This window comes from Heteronotia binoei, chromosome 8 (genome assembly GCF_032191835.1).
Source record: "Heteronotia binoei isolate CCM8104 ecotype False Entrance Well chromosome 8, APGP_CSIRO_Hbin_v1, whole genome shotgun sequence".
NCBI lineage: Eukaryota > Metazoa > Chordata > Lepidosauria > Squamata > Gekkonidae > Heteronotia > Heteronotia binoei.
The window spans coordinates 14,822,752-14,848,091 of NC_083230.1; the positions used below are offsets into that span (position 1 = coordinate 14,822,752).

General features: G+C 44.3%; 1 protein-coding gene across 2 annotated transcripts in view; it reads left to right on the forward strand.

Annotated features, from left to right (window-relative positions):
* TAFA5 (TAFA chemokine like family member 5) overlaps positions 1-25,340 on the forward strand; it is a 648,513-nt gene that overhangs the window by 306,547 nt on the left and 316,626 nt on the right. The gene's annotated exons all lie outside the window — the stretch shown is intronic.

The following is a 25,340-nucleotide window of genomic DNA, read 5'->3' on the forward strand; positions in this document are numbered from 1 at the left end:
ACTAAGGAGCTTTTGATGAGGAACTTTTATCAGAAGCTTTCTGGAAGTCAAGGTAAACAAAATCTATTGGGTCTTCTTTGTCCACATGTTTGTTCACCCCCTCAAAGAAAGGTAACAGGTTAGTGAGGCAAGATCTTCCCTTACAGAACCCATGCTGAGTCTTCCTCAATAACCCGTGTTCATCAATGTGCCTACTCATTCTGTCCTTGATAATGGTTTCTACCAACTTTCCCGGTATTGAAGTCAGACTGACTGGCCTGTAATTTCCCGGATCTCCTCTGGAACCCTTTTTAAAGATGAAGGTGACATTTGCTACCTTCCAGTCCTCAGGTACGGAGGCAGATTTCAATGAAAGATTACATATTTTTGTCAGAAGATCCACAAGTTCAACTTTGAGTTTTATCAGAACTCTTGGATGTATGCCATCCGAACCATGCATGACATGGTTGCCACTTCTGTGCACCAATATGAGCAGGTGGAAGATAAACTTAGTTGCTTAAAGAGATTGGCTAATTTGCAATAAAGAATTACGTCTGAGTTGTTGTTGCTGTTAAATAATCGTTGCTTTTACCATTAGGGTTCGATAGTCTTTTGTCGTGGTCACTGAGTGTACCACAATGTATTAACATTAAGAAGTTTGACAAATTGTAAATTAATAACGTTAAAGTATTAATTTTATTTAAATATATTTCTTTGTAGAGTTTCATTTCTGTTATTATTGTTTTTCCTTCTTAATAAAGTTCACGTCAAGCACGCTTATTTCTGTAACACAATTTTCTTCTAGACAAAGAGCAGGTCCCCAGCTCACTTCTGCTCCCCCCCTTATTTACAACCAATGGGCAAGTAATAAATCCATGTGGTCCAAGGATGTTTATGCTGCAGCCTGGCTGGCATTACTTTCAAGTCGTCTCTCCCACAGGTTTACACAGACAGCTCTTATCTTCTCGCAGAATAGTGTGAGAATGGTTGATGTTTCCAATAGCTTAAATCCCTTAGTGATAAAATAGATAGTAGTTTAGCAACCTTTGAACCGGTGACTCAAGTATACATCTGTATGGTAACCTTTGATCATATCCTATATAGCAACTGTGTAACTGTGTGTACGTCGCTACTCCCAAGGCTTGTGTCCTTGGTACAGCGCCTGAGTTTCTAACAATAAAACAGCTTTGATTTAAAACAAAAGACTGTTTGTTGAGCAATATCGGTGCTTGACAGTTCGTCATGCGGGCTTTTTCCGCATGTGGGTTTATTCCCACATGGGCATGTTTCCATGGGGGCTTTTTTTCCTGTGAGCATTTATGTAACTTGCTGGATTCCTTTTATATATAGCTGAAATATTTATGTGTATTAATAACTAGGGTTTTATCTGTTTTATCTGTTTTATCTGTTTTAAATATGGATCCCTTTATATGTGTAATTTTGATGGATCTACTATTGGAAGCCGCCCTGAGCCACTTGTGGGAAGGGCGGGATATAAATCTTAAATAAATAAATAAATAAATAAAAATGTCAGTGGGGTTTTTTCTTTGGACTTTTTTCCTTTGGGATTTTTTTTCCCCTTGTGCTTTTTTCCCCCGTTACCAATAAAAAGATACTTTATATAAAAAAGTAATTAAGTCTAGTCATTTGTGCACTCTCTCTTCCTGAGTGACCCAAACGGCTGACAACCCTTTTGCTTTATAGCTCCTGGTAGCTGTTTCCCTCTGAAGCTTCCATTTCTCAGTCAGGAACCCAGAATCCAGACTGGCCAAGCGGTCACACATAAACTTAGTTCAGTCATAACACAAAACCACGTTCTGCTTTAATGATGCTAGGATTTGTTTGCAAGCAATCATTCAAATCCTGGTTACCCATAAAAAGGCTGGTTCCATTATCTTTGTCCTTTCCCCTGCTTCTCCAGAGCAGATCCGTCTGGTATTGTGGCCTTTATTGTAATGAAAACTATTCTGAGTAACAAGAGAAGATTAAAGCAGGATGTTTATGTTACTACATCAGAGAGAACCAGAATGAAGATTAATAACAGTTACCAAACAAACGTCAAACCGTGGTTTCACCTCTCGGTTTAACAAACCCTAACCATGGTTAGTAGGTTACCTGCAGACAGATAATCATACTATTTTAGATTGCATGGATGATTTCCACAAATGCAAGGTGTTTCCATCTGTAGCATGGGAGTTTCTCACCTCCTGCACAGGAGCCCGATTTTCCCCCGGAAATGCTGCTCTTGGTGGGCAAGGGGTACCCCAAGTAACAGAACTGAGGGAGTTCATTATAGGTCTGCAGCAGGATGAGGGAGTCAGTGAAGATTGACTACTATCTCTCTCCTGTGGAATCCAAGGCACTTGTTTCATGTAAAATATTGCACTGATCTGATTTGGTAAATTAAGATCCTGACAAATGCAGCTTCGGCCTTGTTTTGACTTGTTTTGTCTGATTTGTATTAGCATCTGTAAAGTGAAACTTCATAGAACTATATTAAGGGATGTTGATGTATGCATTTAATTACTCTAACAGAAGGGAGAAAGCAGATCAGGTATTATAATACATAGCACTGCAGTATCTTCTGATCTGCTGCTGCTGCTTCAGTTTGCCTTTTATTTTCCCTCAAAAACAAACCACGTATAAAATAGTTTAATTTTAAATAGTTGCGAACAGAAAACGTTATTCTTTACCTTCTTGTATAGATTATTTCTTTCAGTGTCCCCCAGTTGGACAACTGCTCCATCTAGTTCAGTATTGTCTCTCCAATAGGCAGCAGCTCCCCAGATTTTGGGCTAAAATCTTCCCTGTTTTATCTCACTGAAATTCTAGAGCTGCTGGGATTTGAACTTGGAATCTGTGCATACAATGCAGGTGATCTAACTTTGAGCTACAGAATTCTCCCTGGATGTGTCAGCCTTTTACGGCTCCAGTGTCATTTCTACCTCTGAAGTATTATTTTATATTAGCAAATTTACTGTTTTTCTTCCTGCATTAAAAAAGCATATCTAATCAGATTTGAAACGCCAGCTTTACCTGATTTATAACTCAAGAGCCTCTTTGGAATTTTGCATGCCTTGAATGGGAAACAAGGCTTAGTAAGTGGGTGGCCATATATTTGCCTTTTCTGTAAGATGTTTGCAGATGCAAAATGAAAGTTGCTATATTTTTATATAAATATAACATGTCCTCTCATTATTCCTCCTGTATCCCCAGTGAGAAATTTGGGCTGCTCCCAAGCATTTGTATGCTGCGTTTGTGACACATTCCTTCGCCTTCCTGCTTATCCCACATAACACATACTTAAATCCTTAAAATAATAATAAAAAAAGCCTTACAGTATTGCTTGCTCATCCTATGGAATCCCATGACTGCTGTGTGTAAGAGTGTTTATCATACAGCTGTGCCAAAAGTGAAGGCGGAATGAATGAAATGGAGATTGAAGCCAGTAGTCTGAACCTGTATTCAATCACTGCAGTCATGCCGTTTGCCTCCTGAATGCTGATGAAGCGTCATGAATAGTCCCATGTACTCACATTCTAATATATTTCAGGCAGTAGTGATTATTGCTTGTATTCGGCTAAAGCTTGAGATAAATGGCAAAGCCTTGCTTAGCAACAGAAGGCCTCGTCTTATCTCTTATGGGACTGCTAACTCAAGAACGTGTGCTCCTTATAAAAGTGAAAGTTACATAGGAAAGATACTACAGATTCATTGCTTTCCAAACAGCAAGCAGTAACATGGGACCTAGGGGTTCAATAAGCCCAGGGTTTGCTTTTATAAATAATTGCTTATGGGAAAAAATAATGTTCCTTTAACATAAAGCAGCTGTAACTGGTGACTTTAGGGTTGCTAGGTATTACTCAAGAAATATCTGGCGACTTTGGGAGTGGAGCCGGAAGCAAGGTTGTGACAAGCACGATTGAACTCCAAAGGGAGTTCTGGCCATCACATTTAATGGGACCACACTCCTTTTAAATGCCTTCCTTCCACTGGAGATAATGGAGAATGGTGGCACCTTTTTGGAGGGCTCATAGAATTGGACCCCTTGGTCCAATCTTTTTGAAACTTAGGGTGTGTTCTTTTTTTTCTTGGTTTTTTTTTTTGGGGGGGGGGAGAGGCACCAGGTGCTATGCTGGAAATCTGGTGTCTCTACCTCAAAAAACAGCACCCCCCCAGAGCTGCAGACACCACAGATCAGTTCTCCATTATACCCTATGGGGACCAGTCTCCATAGGGTATAATGATTGCCCAGAGGACATCCCCCCTCCACCCGCTTTCTGATAACCCTGAAGCAGGGAGAGGACCTTCAAACCAGAGAATCCCCAGCCTCCAACTGGGGATTGGCTACCCTAGGTGACTTCAAAGGCTTTGCTGATAGTCTTTGTGTAAATAAGAGTATATGAAAACCTCACTTTCCCTAAGACGATGTGACAGGATATCTCTTTTAATTGCAACCAGGGGTGGGCAAATTTGCTTAATGTAAGAGCCATATAAAATAAATGCAGATGTTCGAGAGCCTAAAGACATTAACAAGTATTACACATATATCTTTATTAAAACTCTGAATACTTTCTTTGCACAGAAAGATAAATACATATGTAGGCACTTTACAACGTGACCGTGCTAGGAGTCTTTAAAAAAAAAAAAAAAGCTGGGAATAAGGGTCTCCATAAAACCAGCATAGGGAAAGGTTACAGAAATACCGTTTTTTTCCACCAGTGGGAGAAGGAAATACACATGTGCCATATAAATCACTGACCACAGTTTGCATCATTATGCATCTCTCTTTGTCTTGACACCAAGGTTAGTAAATACAGCTCCTACAAGAGCTATTGAACTAAAGGGGAACCCTGCACAGCCCTCTTTAATTCCGCCCCTCCTTCCACTCGCTCCCTCAGCTTTTGCACTCTCTTTCCCTGCTCTAGGTCTCCAGGCAACCTCTGTGGTGGAGGAGAAGAGCTTGCAAGCTTGCCTATTTCCCTCTCCTTCCACACTTCACAAACAACAGAAATAGTCACTTAATTTCCTACTGGTCAATGCTCAGAGGCTGACTGAGATCCCTATGCTAAGCACACTTACTTGAGAGTAAGCCTGCATTAAGTTCCTCCTCGACCTCCAGGAGCCACACAAGACATGCGAAAGAGTTGCATTTCGCTCTTGAGCCACAGTTTGGCTACCCTGATTGCAACCTTAAAGTATTTTGTTTTTCTGTCTAGATATAAACTTCACTGAAGTTTCTGATGTATGGTCACTAACAGTCTCTGTTGGGGTTATGTACTGGCTTAATGCCCCTAATAGTAGGAGTATGGTACTTGCCTTCCCTTTGTGTAGGCGTTATCGCTTCCTTATTTTGCCTGTTTCCCCCTGATGATATGTTTTTAATGAAATGCTTTTTTTAAAAAAAGAAAAAAAACCACACTTCACTGTAGCTATAATAGTTAAATATCAAATGCTGAGACAACTACTCCCTGCATCCATGAAATACCTGGGATCTACCAACAATTTAAAAAGGACCCTCCCCCTCCAAATTCACATACAAACTAAGGGAGGGGGGAGGAAGAGACCAGAGCTGTGGACTTACTGTCCCAAATCCATATACGTACTCCGTATATATGTACTTTATTTAAAAAATAATAATCTGGGAAGTGGAGCAAATTTTAAAAATAGAACAAATAAAAACAGAAAGCCATACAATCAAAGGAAGTGTCAACAAAAATTGGGACAGAAAAGGTCAACTTTACATCTCAGGTTTGATCAGAAAGTTACCATAAGAACATAAGAGAAGCCATGTTGGATCAGGCCCATCCAGTCCAACACTCTGTGTCACACAGTGGCCAAAAATTTTATATTTTATACACACACACATATATACACACTGTGGCTAATAGCCACTGATGGACCTCTGCTCCATACTTTTAATCTAACCCCATCTTGAAACTGTCTATGCTTGTAGCCGCCACCTCCTGTGGCAGTGAATTCCACATGTTAATCACCCTTTGGGTGAAGAAGGATTTCCTTTTATCCGTTTTAACCTGACTGCTCAGCAATTTCATCGAATGCCCACGAGTTCTTGTATTGTGAGAAAGGGAGAAAAGTACTTCTTTCTCTACTTTCTCCATCCCATGCATCATCTTGTAAACCTCTGTCCTGCCACCCAACAGTCGACGTTTCTCCAAGCTAAAGAGCCCCAAGCGTTTTAACCTTTCTTCATAGGGAAAGTGTTCCAAACCTTTAATCACGCAATGTTTTGTAATCCCCATACCACAGAAGGAGGACCTCTTCTACATCCTCCTTCCCTGAAATACCTAGGATCTGCCAGCAGGGAAAAAAGAAAAGACTTCAGATTCATATACCAACTATGGGGGAGAGAGGAACAGGCCAAAACAATGGACTCGACATCCCAAATTTGTATACAATCTAAGGGGAGAAAGGAAAAGGCCAAAGTCAGAGAGGGCTCACCTTCTCAAAATCACTTCACAGATAAAAATGACAAGTAAAACTAATGACATTACAAGACAAACTTACCAAACCATCCCCTATTGCAGTGCCCTCATGACAGGGGGAACGAAAGACAATTATTCATGAACAGTTCTAATACTAGCTGTATAATAACATTTCTGTTAACTAACTGTAATTCATGGCTGCCACCTTTTTAATTTTACAAAAAAAAATTTTTTGGCGCCTCAAATCTGGATACAGAGCTTAAAGATTTCCACTATCGTAACTATTACGATATATTTCTATCCCCAGACGTTTTCTGCTTTTTATTAGTTATTTGTATGTTCTGATTTCTTGTTCTTGTAAAGCTTCTTCGGGAAGGTTGTATTGGATTTTAATGTTTCTAATCCATTCTTTCTGCCATGCTGTATGCTTCTTCATAGCCTCCTTGCATCTCTCGGCCTTTGATTTTTTCTTCATTGCGTCAGGGCTTTGAGAACTTTCCAGATGTTGAGGACTATTCTGTTGCTCAAGAACCATAGGTATCTCTTCTGGGAACTGACCTCTTAATCTCCAGTTTGTTTTCTTGCCATTCATCTGTCACTGAAGATATTCTGAGGGCCACCAAACTTCTGTCAGGTCACTCCCTGCCATTCTTGCCATTCATCCGTCACTGAAGATATTCTGAGGGCCACCAAACTTCTGTCAGGTCACTCCCTGCCATTCTTGCCATTCATCCGTCACTGAAGATATTCTGAGGGCCACCAAACTTCTGTCAGGTCACTCCCTGCCATTCTTGCCATTCATCCGTCACTGAAGATATTCTGAGGGCCACCAAACTTCTGTCAGGTCACTCCCTGCCATTCTTGCCATTCATCCGTCACTGAAGATATTCTGAGGGCCACCAAACTTCTGTCAGGTCACTCCCTGCCATTCTTGCCATTCATCCGTCACTGAAGATATTCTGAGGGCCACCAAACTTCTTTCAGGTCACTCCCTGCCATTCTTGCCATTCATCCGTCACTGAAGATATTCTGAGGGCCACCAAACTTCTGTCAGGTCACTCCCTGCCATTCTTGCCATTCATCCGTCACTGAAGATATTCTGAGGGCCACCAAACTTCTTTCAGGTCACTCCCTGCCATTCTTGCCATTCATCCATCACTGAAGATATTCTGAGGGCCACCAAATCTCTGTCAGGTCACTCCCTCATGTCCTCCTCTTCCATGCCCAATTGGGGAGGGACAGTGGCTCAGTGGTAGAGCATCTGCTTGGAAAGCAGAAGGTCCCAGGTTCAGTCCTTGGCATCTCCAAAAAAAGGGTCCAGGCAAATAGGTGTGAAAAACCTCCGCTTGAGACCCTGGAGAGCCGCTGCCAGTCTGAGAAGACAGTACTGACTTTGATGGACCAAAGGTCTGATTCAGTATAAGGCAGCTTCATATGTTCATATGTTCCTCCTCCTGTGCTGTTGTTGTCCCTGCCATTATCTGTGTAGCTGAGGCTCTACCAGGCCTGCCTGGAGAAATCACCAACTTGGTCGGATGGGGTGGTTTTGAAAAGCTTTTCAACATTTAAGGACAGATTCTTCCACCTATTAAAAACTCTGCGAGCTGCAGTTCCATAGGTGGCAAGGCATCTTTGCATTTTCAACAGCAGGGCGTTTTCTGAGCAGGAACGCAGTTCCGCCTGGCTTGGCATCAGGGGTTGTGGCCTAATATGCAAATGAGTTCCTGCTGGGCGTTTTCCTGCAGAAAAGCTCTGTGTTAAACAATGGTGATGTAGGAGGGTGTGGTCTAATATGCAAAGGAGTTCATGCTGGGCTTTTTCTACCAAAAAAAGCCCTGCTCAACAGCATTATGGAAATTGTCGGACAGGCAAATGTTAAGTGCAGTCTATGCTTACTAAAGTTGTTAGACAATCTGCCAGCCTTTATAAGCCATCTAAACCAGAACGGTTCTGATTTCTTGAGTGTGTTCTTGCTTACAATTTATTCCTGACTTTTAGCAATTCATGCAGATACTTCCCGGCACTGCCTTAGGGCAAAGGCTCGGAGATTTTGTTGTGGAGACTGGGGAAGACAGAGTTGGGAAGGATGTGATGTCAATTCCTGGTAATGATCTAGGATGCATCCCCTAGTATCTATGATCTTTATGTTGTCTCTTTATATTTATGTTCCTAGAACATCACTATGTGGAGTCCATTTTTCCTTCTCAGTTCCTTAGGAGTGAGAAACTGGGGTGGGCAATTCCTTTTCCCCAAGTGGGTAAATTGAAGGAGACCTAATTACAGAAATAAAGCTGAAGAAGATTTACTGCTGAAAGTGTATTAAAGTCCAGAATGAGGAAGCCTAAATTGCCAACCCAACTTCTTCCTAGCAAAATGTCAGTTCAGCGTGCTGATTCTCAGACATTTTAGGGAATATTAGAATTGTGCAACATTTTTGAAGCTGGAAATGTGTGTGTGTGTGTGGGGGGGGGGAATGTTCTGAGAAAAACACACACCATATATTTACTTCCTTATAAAACCTAAACTTGTTTTACTAGTTCAGCAACATAAAATTCATCATAAAACATCAAATTCAAGCTAGATTCAACCCAGAGAGAAAATGGGTTGCGTCTAGCCAGCTTTCAATATCACCTAATTTCCCACATAACTGCAGCACCTGGTCCACCTGACTTTTGTCGTGCACGTGCTGTGGTCCCCAGCGTAATTGTTTTTGTGGCGATATGGGAAACCTTCCTCCCTTTTTCAAGGGCAAGAGGGGGAGAGAGAGAGGACACAACTCATATGTATGTAATGGAGATCTAGTTTCTTGTACAGGTTTGAATGGCGTCACCATCAGGATGTAGTGGTTTCTAAGTGGGTATGTTTCTACTCGGTATATGCAGGGCCAGTGCGTGGGAGTAGGCAAGGTAGGTGACACCTCAGGTGGCCGCTGCAGGGGCAGGGTCAGGTACCCCCTCCCGGCTTATGCCGACCCTTATGCTCTGAGTCGTCCTTTCTTTGCTCTGAGCAATTGGAGCGAAGAAAGGACGAAGAGGTGCCTGCCCAGCTCCCTCTGAAGCGGGAGAGGACTGGACAAGGGGCCATGCAGCTCGGCCCACACCTTGCCCAGCCCTCTCCTGCTTCAGAGGGAGCCGGGAAGAGGACACCTCCTCCTTTCTTTGCAAAAACGAAGGAGGTAGCCTCTTCCCGGCTCCCTTTGAAGCGGGAGAGGGCTGGGGAAGGGGTGGTCTGAGCGTTCACACTTCGCATGTGTGAGTAAACTTCTTGAGGGGGGCACAGGGTTCTGCCTTGGGCGCCAGAACCCCTAGACTGGGCCTGGCAGGGTCCACTGAAATATGGTCATGTACAATGGAAAAGATAACTGATGGAGTTATATTCAAACCAGGCCTCGGATTCAGCGGGAGCTCACAGGAGCACAGCTCCTGAACCTTTCTGACAGTACCACCTCCTCCTTCTCACCTTGTCCATTGAATAGTAGTTGCAGCTGTATAACAATCCCTGGATGAGCGCCACCACCTTTTTTTTCTACATAACGACCCTGCTTCAAACTATGCATTTGCAAACCGGGGTGATGAAACAAGAAGCGTATATTCTCCTTTGATTTACCCCGCGCCCTTTTTGCTGTAAATTGTTCTCAGAGTGGTTTCTTCGAAAAACATTATTCTGGTGTTAAGGCTTCATTTTTTAAAATCTCAGTACTGTAGGCATTGTGGTGTTTGCTTTTGTGTCTGAAATGCATCTTCCTTTATTTGTCTCCAGTTCTCCTGTATCCTTTGATTAGGTGTAGTTGTACAAGTGTATTTCAGTATCTCAGATGTTAAAAATGCCTATGCGGTATGAAAAAAAAATCCCTGCACAGAATACACAATGCACAGATCTATGAGATGTGCAAAACTCCCTTTCTCGTCTGCTAGATTTTTAGGGAGCATGTAGGCCTGCGTTCGCTTCCTGTGATTCCAGCAACCATTCGACTCATTTGATTAAAGATAGCTGCATTCAGATTTTAAATGGAACAGTAATAGAATAAGCTTATCTTCTATCAACGGAGCCGTTCTGTTGCAGCAAAGTGACATTAATATATGAAATCTGATGACAGTGGTAAACCAAAGCTGCCTAGACCAAAATTGCAAAAAGGAGAAGCAAGCATAAATGAGTTGGATAAATCCGTCATCAATAACAGTAAACAAGTAAACTTCCTAGTGTCTGGCTTCAAATTGAAAAGTAAACGCTTATAAGTTCTGTGTTCTGCACTGCTGCTACAGATCTTGGAGTTGCAGCCTTTACTCTTGCAGGTGCAACCTTTTCAGACTTCATAATAACACATATTGGGGGCCAAGCAATGGAGAATAAAGCAAATGGGCGATACACATTATCTTCCCAATATGTGTAGTTTTCATGTTCTGTGAACAAGGAGAGCATGTGTATTTCCTATGGGTGTACAGCTTTGGTATGTGCAAACTGACGGCTGGCTTTTTGAGTGGTTGTGTTCGCACACATAGTGTATTTTATTTAAATGATCCAAGGTCAAATTAAGACAAGTGTACAACACATCCATTAATTACATCCAAACGTGCATGGTTAAAAACAGGGAAACATTAAGTAAACAGACTTTGGAAATTTATAAGATTTTAGAATTAAATTAGGTTAAGTTGAAATTATTTTTCGCTGCCTAATCAAAATAGTCCAAGCACAAAAACTTGCCGCCTTGGCAGTAATTTCTTTACAACAATCTGCTAAGAGAAGTGAATAATAGAATTGGTTTGTTCTACCTGCGTATGGTGCTATAATTGGGGCAATATATGTTTTTTTTCCCAGAGCTCTTGATAAAAATGGTAATATAGAAGTGTTCATATGTACTCAGTTGTTCGTGTAACCTGGTGACAACACGTATGAGGAGGATCGTTGGTGGTGTATGTCCCCATTATGTGTGGTCAGGGCTTTTTTTGTAGCAGGAACTCCTTTGCGCACATACCTGATGTAGCCAATTCTCCAAGAGCTTACAGGGCTCGTAGTACAGGGCCTACTGTAAGCTCCAGGAGGATTGGCCTAATGTGCAAAGGAGTTCCTGCTACAAAAAAAATCCCTGTGTGTGGTTGGTGGGTTCCCAGTATCATTACTGGAGCATCTGAAAATGATTATAATTTCTCCTGGGTGGTTTTTTTGTTTTGTTTTGTTTTGTGTGGATTTACAAAATGAGCGTGGATACTGAAGGTGAGCGATGCCGAAGCGTGATGGAAGATCAATCTAATGTTCAAATTAAGTTCTTTGCATTTTGTCTGTACAAAATCCAGGTAGGGCAGAAGAACGTACAAGCGATGCAAGTGAAGTCAGGATGTGTGGGGGAAGCACTAAGCAAGAGGGGGAGTATTCCATTAAGGGTGAACAAATCGTCTTTTTGAAACGTGAGAAAAAGAAGAAAAATGGGGGTGAGAGGACTGCCAGACATTCTGTAAAAGCTGAGCTGGACCTCTGAGGACAGAAATAAAATTATTGGAAAAAAGCTTCACTTTTCACTTGAAAAGCTTTGTGTAACTTCTGCCTTTCAGGCAACAGATAAAGGCGAAGGAGGAAGCCTTTTCTTTTCTTTCTTCTTTAAAGTTGCAAATTATGAGTCACATCAAAACTGGAGGAAGATAGGTCCTTGGAGCCTAAAGAAATGTTCTACTCTACTGATCAAGAGGCAGCAAGATCCCAGGTTATTAGTACTTATTTCTGGTTAAGCCATTCGGAGGCCTCTTCCTATCTGCCGATGTTAAGCTAGGCTGGGCATCTGGGCCTCACTCCAGGCCATCTGGGCCTGACAAGGACTCTTTAGCATGAGAACACAACAGCTGGAAATAGTTTTGAGCTTGCAAGGCACATTTGAAATTCTGACATAGCATGGTGGGCACAGCTTAAATTTAAACTTTCATATGAACATATGAAGCTGCCTTATACTGAATCAGACCCTGGGTCCATCAAAGTCAGTATTGTCTATTCAGACTGGCAGCAGCTCTCCAGGGTCTCAAGCTGAGGTTTTTCACACCTATTTGCCTGGACCCTTTTTAGTTGGAGATGCCAGGGATTGAACCTGGGACCTTCTGCTTCCCAAGCAGATGCTCTACCACTGAGCCACCGTCCCTCCGTTTCCTCGGAGCATTAGTGATAGTTCCAGTACGCAGTATTTCCGTGATTCAAAATATTGTGAGCAGAGAACTATATAGTGCTATCCGTGGCTTCGGTATGTGACTTCAGCAATAGCTTATGTGCATGTCCTGGTTTAGTCACTTAGACAGAATTTAAAATCTCTGAGTGTTTACTGACAATTGCTGTTTCCAGTTACATGGGCAGCTATATTAACAGCAAGAATAAGTGTTTATATTAGCATTGGATTCTGTGTTGGGGCTAAAATTGGTGAGTTTGTCACGGAGTTATGGCGTCCTTTTGTTGTGTTATTTTTTAAAAATGGTTCAGGGGTAGGGTTGCCAAGTCCAATTCAAGAAATATCTGGGGACTTTGGGGGGTGGAGCCAGGAGACATTAGGGGTGGAGCCAAGATCAAGGCTGTGACAAGCATGATTGAACTCCAAAGGGAGTTCTGGCCATCACATTTAAAGGGACGGCACACTTTTTCAATGCCTTCCTTCCATAGGAAATAATGAAGGATAGGGGCACCTTCTTTTGGGGCTCATAGAATTGGACCCCCTGGTCCAATCGTTTTGAAACTTGGGGGATATTTTGGGGAGAGGCACTAGATGCTGTACTGAAAATTTGGTGCCTCTACCTCAAAAAACAGCCCCCCCACAGAGCCCCAGATACCCGCGGATCAATTCTCCATTATTTTCTATGGGAATAAATCTCCATGGGGAATAACAGAGTTCCCAGCAGACATTTCCCTCCCCTCCCCCCCCTTTCTGACGACCCTGAAGCGAGGGGAAGGCCTCCAAACTGGGGGATCCCCTGCCCCCACCTGCGGATTGGCAACCCTATTCAGGGGGTTCGTATACGTCTATGGCTATTCATTCCTTCTGTGTGTGTGTGTCCGTGTGTGTGTGAGCCCCCCTTGAATCCTTATGCAGATATGAGGGAAGATGGGTTATAAATAGTTTAGCAAATAAAATTGTTTCAATCACCAGAGCTTTTTTTTGTAGCAGGAACTCCTTTGCATTAAGCTACACCCCCGTGATGTAGCCAATCCTCCAAGAGCTTACAGGGCTCTTCTTACAGGGCCTACTGTAATCTCTTGGAGGATTGGCTACATCGCGGGGTGTTGCCTAATAGGCAAAAGGCAGGGCTTTTTTGAGCAGGAACACACAGGAATGCAGTCCCAGCTGGCTTGGTTTCAGGGGGTGTGGCCTAATATGCAAATAAGTTCCTGCTGCGCTTTTTCTTCAAAAAAAACCCTGTGTAAAACAATGGTGATGTCGATGCATGGCCTAATATGCAAATGAGTTCCTGCTGGGCTTCTCTACCCCCCCCAAAAAAAAACCCTGGGCAAAGGAGTTCATGCTACAAAAAAAAGCCCTAGTTATCACCATATTACAGGTGGGAGAAGAGACAGAGAGAGAGAGCATGGATTGCCTAAGACCATATACTGTGCTCATGCAAGATTTGACCCCAAGACTTCCTTATTCATAGCTCAGTTCTTTTTTTTCTAGCTACAGCTCGACATAACCTCTCAGACACTGAAATGTTTCCCAGCTCGCAGTTGCCTATCCATCTACCACAGATGGGTTTGAATTATGTAGTATGAATTCATGTGCCATAGCAATATTACTACAAATAAAATTATTCCTAGCTTGTTCCTCATATGAGAATTTGGGTTCAACTCTCACTCTTGGGGAGGGACGGTGGCTCAGTGGTAGAGCAACTGCTTGGGAAGCAGAAGGTCCCAGGTTCAATCCCTGGCATCTCCAACTAAAAAAGGGTCCAGGCAAATAGGTGTGAAAAACCTCAGCTTGAGACTCTGGAGAGCCGCTGCCAGTCTGAGAAGACAATACTGACTTTGATGGACCAAGTGTCTGATTCAGTATAAGGCAGCTTCATATGTTCATATGTTCTTCCTGTGGTGGAAACCTGCAGCATCTCCTACCCTGAGACAGGACTAGTTTAGTGATAAAGTGTATAGTGTCATAAAGAGGATTCCAAATTCCCTGTAATGATCCAGTTAAGGAATCATAGGAAGCAACTACATTTGGAACTACATTTGCCTAAGACTCTAGACCTAAGACACTCTGAGATAAATTAGACAGGTTATCCAGACCATCAGTTTAAGTTAACGTCATTTCTATATCAGGATTAACACTGCAAACAGAGGTAAGTGTAAGTATCTTCATTTCAGTGGGTTTAGGCTGGTGTAACTCTGCAAAGGATTGTAACTGCAAGTGACTCAGACTGAACCTTTGACACCTCCTGTTGAATGATATCTGTGCACCTGTATAAAGAGCTCCTCAGAAAGTTGGTATGCCGACCCGACTCAATGGAATGTCAAATATGAGCTCTGGAGTCTGAATGAAGTTTTAGCAATTCCCTGTTCTCTCATTGCTTCAGTGGCAAGAGCCGTTTCTGTACTTTAAAAAGATGCAAAAAGATGTACTTTAAAAAGATGTAAAAAGATGCAGTGAATCCAGAGGAGTTTCTGGGTAATTGTCAACACTATTGGTAGCATGCATATTTAAAGCATGCATGCTGGGCTTTATATATATATATATAATATAACTTGAACAGCTTCTGCAGAAATCCTAACATGGCTACTGAGATTTCTGTCTTCATACCAGATGGAATAAATGCAGGTAAAAATTGTTGGAGGGGAATTAGTCAAATGAACCTTTGTGCATGTTGAGTTATAAAAAGAGCTTGTGTTGCTAGGCATCCAAACAATGGCGCATGGGGGAAAACATAACTGTGTATGAACTAAAGCTTCGTGTGCAGTTCAGAATGAAATCTTGGGATGAATATGGAAGCCTGCCCTTGGTTTGCTCAAAGCTTTCTGGTGGAACAGCGGTTCCAAAGCATTTTGGGAGGATGACCGACAACTCCAAATTTACTTGATATGGTGACTTACCTTAATATATATATAAGAGCATGCACAATTCAACTGCAAAAAAATTGGGACCCTCTCTCACAGGCTTCATAACCCATGTTGGGAAACACTCCCATAGAACATTACTTCCTACCATATTGTCTCTGTGTGCCAACTGTGGTTATCAGGCAGCCATCTGTTGTCTGTCCCATGTAGGGTTGCCAATCCCCAGGTGGGGGCAGGGGATCCCCCGGTTTTGAGGCCCTCCCCCCGCTTCAGGGTCGTCAGAAAGCGGGGGGAGGGGAGGGAAATGTCTGCTGGGAACTCTATTATTCCCTATGGGGATTTATTCCCATAGAAAATCATGGAGAATTGATCTGTGGGTATCTGGGGCTCTGGGGGCCCCGTTTTTGGGGGTAGAGACACCAAATTTTCAGTATAGCATCTAGTGCCTTTCCACAAAACATCCCCCAAGTGTCAAAAAGATTGGACCAGGGGGCCCAATTCTATGAGCCCCAAAAGAGGGTGTCCCTATCCTTCATTATTTCCTATGGAAGGAAGGCATTGAAAAGGTGTGCCGTCCCTTTAAATGTGATGGCCAGAACCCCCTTTGGAGTTCAGTTATGCTTGTCACAGCCTTGATCTTGGCTCCGCCCCTAATGTCTCCTCGCTCCACCCCCAAAGTCTCCCGGCTCCACCCCCAAAGTCCCCAGATATTTCTTGAATTGGACTTGGCAACTCTAGTTCCATAGCAGCACTGAGGATTTGTCTCATGGCAGCCATGGCATTTCCCATTGTGGCTCCAGCTCTGTGGAATGGGCTCCATAAAGAGGTGAGGGAGGCTTCCTTGGAGATTTTCAGGAGGCACGGCAAGGCTTGTCTGTTTGCCTGGACTTTTTAGGGAGTCTAAATTGGCAGACGTCATTTACCGGGGCGGGGTGGGGGGGGAGAGATTTGGGGATTGTTGTTTTATTTTTGTTTTAAACTGAAGATCTTTTTTAAATTATTATTGTAAGCCGCCTTGAACTACAAGAATGATGAGATAAATTGTATAATAAATAGTCCTGAAACCATTAGAGCAGAGGAATCCTGCAAGGAGGGCTCTCTTCTCTCCCCCTCCTCTGCCATCCTTGCCCTTCCAAGCTGCTGCTGAGTGCAGGGAGCAGAAGGCTGCTGAACTGCTCACCTCACTTGGCCTTGTCTTCGCCCGCATATCCTCCGGGCCCGCGCCATTTTGCTGACCCTGGCCTACAACATCACAGCACCACCTGCCACCCCACTGCCTTGGAGCCACTCTCCAAGGAGAGCCAGTTTGGTGTAGTGGTTAAGTGAGCGGACTCTTATCTGGGAGAACCGGGTTTAATTCCCCACTCCTCCACTTGCACCTGCTGGCATGGCCTTGGGTCAGCCATAGCTCTGGCAGAGGTTGTCCTTGAAAGGGCAGCTGCGGTGAGAGCCCTCTCCAGCCCCACCCACCTCACAGGGTGCCTGTTGTGGGGGAGGAAGGGAAAGGAGATTGTGAGCCGCTCTGAGACTCTTCGGAGTGGAGGGCGGGATATAAATCCAATATCTTCATCTACCTCACAGGGTGTCTGTTGTGGGGGAGGAAGGTAAAGGAGATTGTGAGCCGCTCTGAGACTCTTCAAAGTGGAGGGCGGGATATAAATCCAATATCTTCATCTACCTCACAGGGTGTCTGTTGTGGGGGAGGAAGGGAAAGGAGATTGTGAGCCGCTCTGAGACTCTTCGGAGTGGAGGGCGGGATATAAATCCAATATCTTCATCTACCTCACAGGGTGTCTGTTGTGGGGGAGGAAGGTAAAGGAGATTGTGAGCCGCTCTGAGACTCTTTGGAGTGGAGGGCGGGATATAAATCCAATATCTTCATCTACCTCACAGGGTGTCTGTTGTGGGGGAGGAAGGGAAAGGAGATTGTGAGCCGCTCTGAGACTCTTCGGAGTGGAGGGCGGGATATAAATCCAGTATCTTCATCTACCTCACAGGGTGTCTGTTGTGGGGGAGGAAGGGAAAGGAGATTGTGAGCCGCTCTGAGACTCTCTGGAGTGGAGGGTGGTATATAAATCCAATATCTTCATCTACCTCACAGGGTGTCTGTTGTGGGGGAGGAAGGTAAAGGAGATTGTGAGCCGCTCTGAGACTCTTCGGAGTGGAGGGCGGGATATAAATCCAATATCTTCATCTACCTCACAGGGTGTCTGTTGTGGGGGAGGAAGGGAAAGGAGATTGTGAGCCGCTCTGAGACTCTTCGGAGTGGAGGGCGGGATATAAATCCAGTATCTTCATCTACCTCACAGGGTGTCTGTTGTGGGGGAGGAAGGTAAAGGAGATTGTGAGCCGCTCTGAGACTCTTCAAAGTGGAGGGCGGGATATAAATCCAATATCTTCATCTACCTCACAGGGTGTCTGTTGTGGGGGAGGAAGGTAAAGGAGATTGTGAGCCGCTCTGAGACTCTTCGGAGTGGAGGGCGGGATATAAATCCAATATCTTCATCTACCTCACAGGGTGTCTGCTGTGGGGGAGGAAGGTAAAGGAGATTGTGAGCCGCTCTGAGACTCTTCGGAGTGGAGGGCGGGATATAAATCCAATATCATCTTCTTCTTCTTCTTCTTCTTCTTCTTCTTCTTCTTCTTCTTCTTCTTCTTCTTCTTCTTCTTCTTCTTCTTCTTCTTCTTCTTCTTCTTCTTCTTCTTCTTCTTCTTCTTCTTCTTCTTCTTCTTCTCTGTCCCTAGGTCATGATAGGCAGAACAGGCAACAGTGACCATTGTGAATGGGGAGCAGGGGCTGCCCACTCTTGGAATTTCCCAGCAGCGGAAAGTTGTGGGACTAGCAGCTTGCATTTGCAATCCATGGTGCCCCAAAGAAGCCAGCAGGGGTGATTCTTCCTACCCAGTCAGCTTGCACGGAAGGACAAGTGAGTGGATGCCACATTGGAGCTTGCACTCACCCTGCTTCTCCTTCCAAAAGAGATCTTCGCAGCTGTATTTGAGTAGCATAACTGGGTGTGGGGAAGGGCAAGGGAGGGTCTGTTTTGGAGGTCGGCCGCTTTCGCTACTTGTTGCCTTTGATCCTGGAATGAGACTGAGGTTTTTATTGGTTATTTTTTTTTGGGGGGGGGGGGGGGGAGGAGAGCGCATCAAGTCTGGGATGACTTGTGATGTTTTTGTGAACACTCAAGAGAGAAAGAGTAAGAGGCTGTCAGGGAACTTCCTTGTAAAGGCAGCGGTGGCCTCTTGGGCAAACAAACCTTCTCTTCTCTTTGCTCGCAAAAGACTACCCAGTCAGGCAAACTTTTCAGGCCAGGGCAAGAGCATCCCTACATGTGCTCTGAGGGTAGCTTTGCAGGGTGTGATGGCACAGGCCCTCTTCCATGCTGGTCACCTTCTTCTCCTGCTTGGGTTTCATTTGGAAAAAGGAGCTACTCTGTGCAAAGGATGGAAGAGGGACCCTGTCTCTTCCTCCTGCTCTTTGTAAGACTTCCGTCCCCAACCAGGTTTCCGGCTCTCCCAGAGTTCTGAGCCAAGGAGCAACAGAGTCCAGGTAGAGGCTCATGCAAAGAGCAGCAGCCCTGTAGAATCCAGCAGCTGGTGGGCTCCTCTGATGTCTATCCAGTCTGCACAGCTCCCCGGCTCTTCATTGCAGTGCTTGGCACGTAGAGAGTCTAAGGTCCTATCCTTGCAACCTCCAGTTCAAAGGATCAGGCTGTGGCTTATAATGAGATATACTTCAACCTGAGACCCTGGAAAGCCATTGCCACTCTGAGTAGACCGGGGTAGGGAGAGAAGATTGCATTGCCCAGCCGTTTCGTTATTCCCCATGGGCCCTAGGCCCAAAGCATTGACCATGAGAGTAGGCTGGGCAGACTGTTAAATACACATTTTGCAAGAGTGTTTATGTTTTAAGCAAGTTTGTATTTTAAGTTTTAAAAAATACTATCTTTAATTGCATTTGTGTCCTTTATGAAGTTTGTATCTCCGCTCCCTGGCATTACATTTTATGACATACATGGCCCAGCCTGACAAAGTCCCTTTTATATCAGATCTGGCTCTTGTAACAAATGCATTTTGATACCCCTGCAACAGAGCTTTTTGCTAGTTTCGGGGGAGTAAATGCTTCATTGCCCTTTTGTGCCTGTTCTCTGGTGAAAATGTAATGCCATGCAGGTTGAAGAAAATACATCACATATATTCTATTATAGCTGATATCACATGCTGAGCAGCCTGCCAATGATGATTCCGTGTGTCACACGTAATCTGAGAGAGTGAAGGAGTTATCATCCAGAGCTACTCAGGCAGCAGCCTTCCTGAACACCACCAGCATGTAGCTGCAACACTGCTCAAAATACTGTTCCTTTTCATTGTGAGAAGGCTAGAGAAGTAATTGCATGAAATATTGAACTGAACCCCAAAATGGACATTTTGAACAAGGTAAATTCTAATGTTGGGGGAAGTGAACTTTACAGCACCCCTGTCCTCATGGACATATAATGCTGCCTTATAGTGATTCGGATTTTTGATCTGTAAGGGTATTGTCTACTCTGACTGGCAGGGGCTCTTCAGAGTTTGAGGCAGAGGTCTTTCCCATGGCTTGCTACCTGATCTTTTCCAGCTGGAGATGCCAGGGATCGAACCTGGGACTGTCTGCATTCAAAACAGAGGCTCTTCCACTGAGGCATTGGGCGTTTTCCCACAGAGCTTACCTCGGAGCGACGTCCCTCTTCACCGCGCAGCGTCTGCGTGGATTTCCCACCAACTGCTCCGCAGAACCAGGAAGTGCCGGACCTTTTGCGTCGCAGATGTAAACCGCTAAAAACCAGTTTACATTAGTGACGCAAAAGCCGTGGCTCTTCCTGGTTATGCGGAGCAGTTGGTGGGAAATCCGCGCAGATGCTGCGCGGTGAAGAGGGACGTCGCTCCGAGGTAAGCTCTGTGGGAAAACGCCCATTGTCTCTCATTGCTTGGAGAGAGGTGAGATGCCACCTCATGTGGAGACTCTGGCAAGGTTAGGACCAAATCTGTATTTCAAATGACTTTAACACCAAATTATGATGCACAGTTGAGAGTCACTCTCCAGTGGTTCCTGGAGTGCTGCGGTCTAGACTTCTAGGAAAAGGAGCTCCTTCCGAATCAAGGCAGGGTCATAAGCTTTTTATCTGAGCACCAATAGGAGAAGAAGAAGAAGATAGAAGAAGATATTGGATTTATATCCCGCCCTCCACTCCGAAGAGTCTCAGAGCGGCTCACAATCTCCTTTACCTTCCTCCCCCACAACAAACACACTGTGAGGTGGGTGGGGCTGGAGAGGGCTCTCCCAGCAGCTGCCCTTTCAAGGACAACTTCTGCCAGAGCTATGGCTGACCCAAGGCCATTCCAGCAGGTGCAAGTGGAGGAGTGGGGAATCAAACCCGGTTCTCCCAGATAAGAGTCCGCACACTTCTCTGCTTCCCAGTTTGACCCTGTTTGGCAAGCAGACAGGATGCTGTAAGTCTGCTCTGTTGAGCATCTCCACAGCAGGTGGCTTGCTGGCCTTTAGCCAGCTCAAGCAGACCTCGCTCACCTGGAGCTTTCCTTTCTTACATTGGGTTGCTTTTGGCTGGTGGGGGGGGGGCAGCATATGCTAATGAGCTCTGCCACCTTTTTAATTATTATTTTTTTACAAAACAATCCCTGGATTCAATTTGACATATTATTTTAGATTATCAACTACATACACTTTCTTGTAAGAATGTTTTATTGCTGTGATCATATTCTATTCCCAGTGCTGACAAAGATAGAATCTTATAATAAGAATGCTCCTATCATGGTGGCAAATCTGACCATCCTGATTGGTTGGGACTTGGTGGGACTGTGGGGTATTAGACTTCAGCCCACTGTGTATGAGAAAAAGGCAGACTGAAAAAGCCGAGTCTTGTTACTGGAAAAATAAAATTGCAGAAACAAGAATAAAATCAATGTAAAGCCTTTTACTGTACCAATCAAATTAGTGCAAAATAAAATTAACCATGAAAGAAAAATAAGCCAGAAAGAAGTGGCAAGCCCCAGTCACTACTAGAAAAACTGTCTAGAAAAGGTTTGGTTTCAGCAGCTGTTGCAAACTTAGCAGCCAGATAATTTCCCTGTGTGTGGAGTGCAGACTGAGAAGCCTCTCTCCCCTCCTTTCTGTCTCTCACCCCCCTCACTTCTCCTTCCTTTCTTGATCTCTCCCTGTCATTTGTCCCTCATCTTTCTTCCCCCCAAAAGTAACTTGACAGGCCTTGCATGCCCTCTGATAAATGTTTGTGATAGTGAAATCATTTAACATCTTGGCTGTTTTCTTTGTGCTTTTGAAGCAATTTTTCTCCGGATTGCCAGCTCTGAGTTGGGAAATACCTGGAGATTTTGGGGTGGAGCCTGAGTGGTGGGCGTTGCCTTCTGACACACTTTCGGTGAAGTCAGGGGGTTTGGCATATGCAAATAAGCTATGCTAATGAGTTCCTGGAAAGCTGTTTCTACGAAATGACCCCTGCTCTTGACTAAACAGGAGTTGAATTTGGCTAAGCAAATACTGGACATTCTTGCAAAAACTCTCACTATGGAAGTGGCATCGAGATAAATCGATCCCTTTCAGAAGGTGTTTTTCCAACACCCCTGAAAGAGGCATTGGTCCGCCCTCTCTTGAAAAAACCGTCATCAGACCCGGCCGAATTGGCACACTACCGGCCGGTCTCAAATTTGCCCTTTTTAGGCAAAATTATCGAGAGGGCCGTGGCGGTGCAGTTACAGGAATTTCTGGAGGACGCTTCCGTCCTAGACCCATGCCAGTCCGGCTTTCGCCCGGGCCATGGGACAGAAACAGTCCTGGTCGCCCTCATGGATGACCTCCGACGACAACTGGATCGAGGCGGCTCGGCGGTATTGCTGTTGCTAGACCTATCGGCTGCGTTCGATATGGTCGACCATCGGCTGCTGACCCGCCGCCTCGCCGACGCAGGAATTCGGGGGCTAGCCTTACAGTGGCTCTCCTCCTTTCTTGATGGTCGGGGACAAAGGGTGGCAATTGGGGGGGAGCTGTCTCAGAGGTACCCACTTCATTGTGGAGTGTCTCAGGGAGCAGTTCTCTCCCCGATGCTGTTTAACATCTTTATGCGCCCCCTTGCCCAGATTGCACGGAGGTACGGGCTGGGTTGTCATCAATATGCGGATGACACCCAGCTCTATCTACTGATGGGCGACCGGGCTGGTGATGTCCCTACAAATTTGGACCGGGCATTACAAGCCGTGGCTGACTGGCTCAGGCTGAGCGGGCTGAAGTTGAATCCGGCGAAGACTGAGGTCCTTTGCGTGGGCCGCGGCGGACCAGGAGGGGAGATTACTTTACCGGCCTTTGACGGTGCGCCACTGGTACCAGTGCACAAAGTCAAGAGCCTGGGAGTGCTACTGGAGTCCTCCTTATCAATGGAGGCCCAGGTGGCCGCCACTGCTAGATCCGCCTTCTTCCATCTTAAGAGGGCGAGGCAGTTGGCTCCCTTCTTGGAGCGCACCGACCTAGCAACTGTGATCCACGCAACGGTCACTTCGAGGTTAGATTACTGCAATGCCCTCTACATGGGGCTGCCCTTGTACCGAACACGGAGACTTCAGGTAGTCCAGAACGCGGCGGCCAGGCTGCTGGAGGGACTACCACGGTGGGAGCCTGCGCGGCCTGGGCTGCGGAATCTGCATTGGCTGCCGGTTGTATACCGTGTTCGCTATAAGGTGCTGGTTATCACCTTTAAAGCCCTATATGGCCGAGGACCTGCCTACCTAAAGGACCGCCTCTCCCCATATGTGCCCCAGAGAGCACTGAGGTCTAGTTCTCAGAACTTACTAACAATCCCTGGGCCAAGAGAAGTTAGGTTGAAGGCTACTAGGGAGCAGGCCTTCTCGGTGATAGCCTCTCGTTGGTGGAACGACCTTCCAGAGATGGTGCGAGCCCTGCGGGACCTGAACCAATTCCGCAGGGCTTGCAAAACATTTCTTTTCCAGCTGGCTTTCGAGATAGAACCTGATTAACCCAACGAGCGGACATCTAGCCGTCTTGTGTACATTATGATTACAGCATTTTAGCACCTTTTTTATATATTTTACCTATTTTAAATAACTTATTTGTAATTGATATGTTTGAATTGCTCATGTTGTTTTATGTGAATCATGGGACTCCCATGTCTGTTGTTTTATGTGAATCATGGAACTCCCATGTCTGTTAGCCGCCCTGAGCCCGCCTGGCGGGGAGGGCGGGATATAAAAATAAAATATTATTATTATTATTATTATTATTATTATTATTTCACTCTTGGCTGCACTCTTTAGCAAGACACAGGATCTTTTGTAGAAGATCTGCCCTTTGAAGGAGAAGGTCTGTTAATTCCACCACATACTCAGTGCTACAGGAGCATCAAAGCTTCTTTTAATCTAGATGTTTCTGCTTCTACCTGTACCCCCAAGTCCAGATCCTTGTCTAGACCTTGGTCCAGATACTCCTTTGGGAAGCAATCCTTCGATCAGTCATGGTCCTCTAGACAACAGTCAATTCCTTATTCCTCCTACAATGCTAAATTGAAATTCGACCCAGGCACTTCTCAAACTGCCAGATTTCAATCCGAATGCAAGATGTCCTAAGCTATTGGTAAATTCTAGCTATTGGAAGAGTCTAGAAGAAAGGCCAAGTCAGATATTTTCTTGATTTAGCTTTTTGTCCAAGAAGCCTTACTATTTCACTCGCCTCACCCATTGTAGATTTTAATTTGATTACGTCTTTGGTTCATCCTTAACACACCATAGCACTTGCCCTGACGGGCTAAAGCAAATGAGTGAAGAAAGTATATTTTGTTATTTTGCCAAAGTTTGTTCTTTCATGTTTCCTAAAGGAAAGTTTGTTATCCACCGTTGCTAGGCAACAGAAATGACAAAAATCCGAAGTGAGAAATGTACTAGGTGAAGAAGAAATCATTAAGAGGAATATTAGTATGATCGTTTGCAGACTCCACTATTGGACTTACATTTGCCTTTTATGTGCAAGAATTGTTTCAGTTTTCTGGGATTTTTATAAATGCCACAAATTTGCTAACTGTTCCCTCAGGTTGTTCTGCATATTTATTTTGTTTGCTGTACTGTAATATACTGAAAAATTCAGTATAACTATAGAATCCTCCTGTGTTTATTTAGTGCTTCAGCAGCCAATAATTCTAGTGTCTCTAGAAGACAGGTATAAAACCACCTACTTAATAAAAGACATTTATATAATCCATACACTCATATGTGTCATATATAATATACTATAATTATTATATTATCATTATGTCATATGGAATCTTATTTGAAAAACACATATGGGGAGGGACTGTGGCTCAGTGGTAGAGCATCTGCTTGGTAAGCAGAAGGTCCCACGTTCAATCCCCGGCATCTCCAACTAAAAAGGGCCCAGGCGAATAGGTGTGAAAAACCTCAGCTTGAGACCCTGGAGAGCCACTGCCAGTCTGAGAAGACAATACTGACTTTGATGGTCCCAGGGTCTGATTCAGTATAAGGCAGCTTCATATGTTCATATATGTTCATATACACTTGTTGGCACCTATCTTTTCTTAACTAATCTAGATGTCGTGTAAAATATCTTCAGCCTTGTATTAAATAATAATGTGCTGTCACTTTCTCTATTTTCTTTAAAATGTTTTGTGTTATGATAATTCTTTTTAATAAACACAGGAAGAAAATATAATTTGAAATGTGCAGGGTGATAGTATCACTTTACAAATTTGACTGGGAATTAAGGTAATCATATACCTCTTCTGAAGTTTAGGAATGGAAGTGAATGTGCAAAAAATTATATCAAACTCTGAATTATGTTTTTTTGAAACTGTATTTCACCAAAAGGCTGGAAGG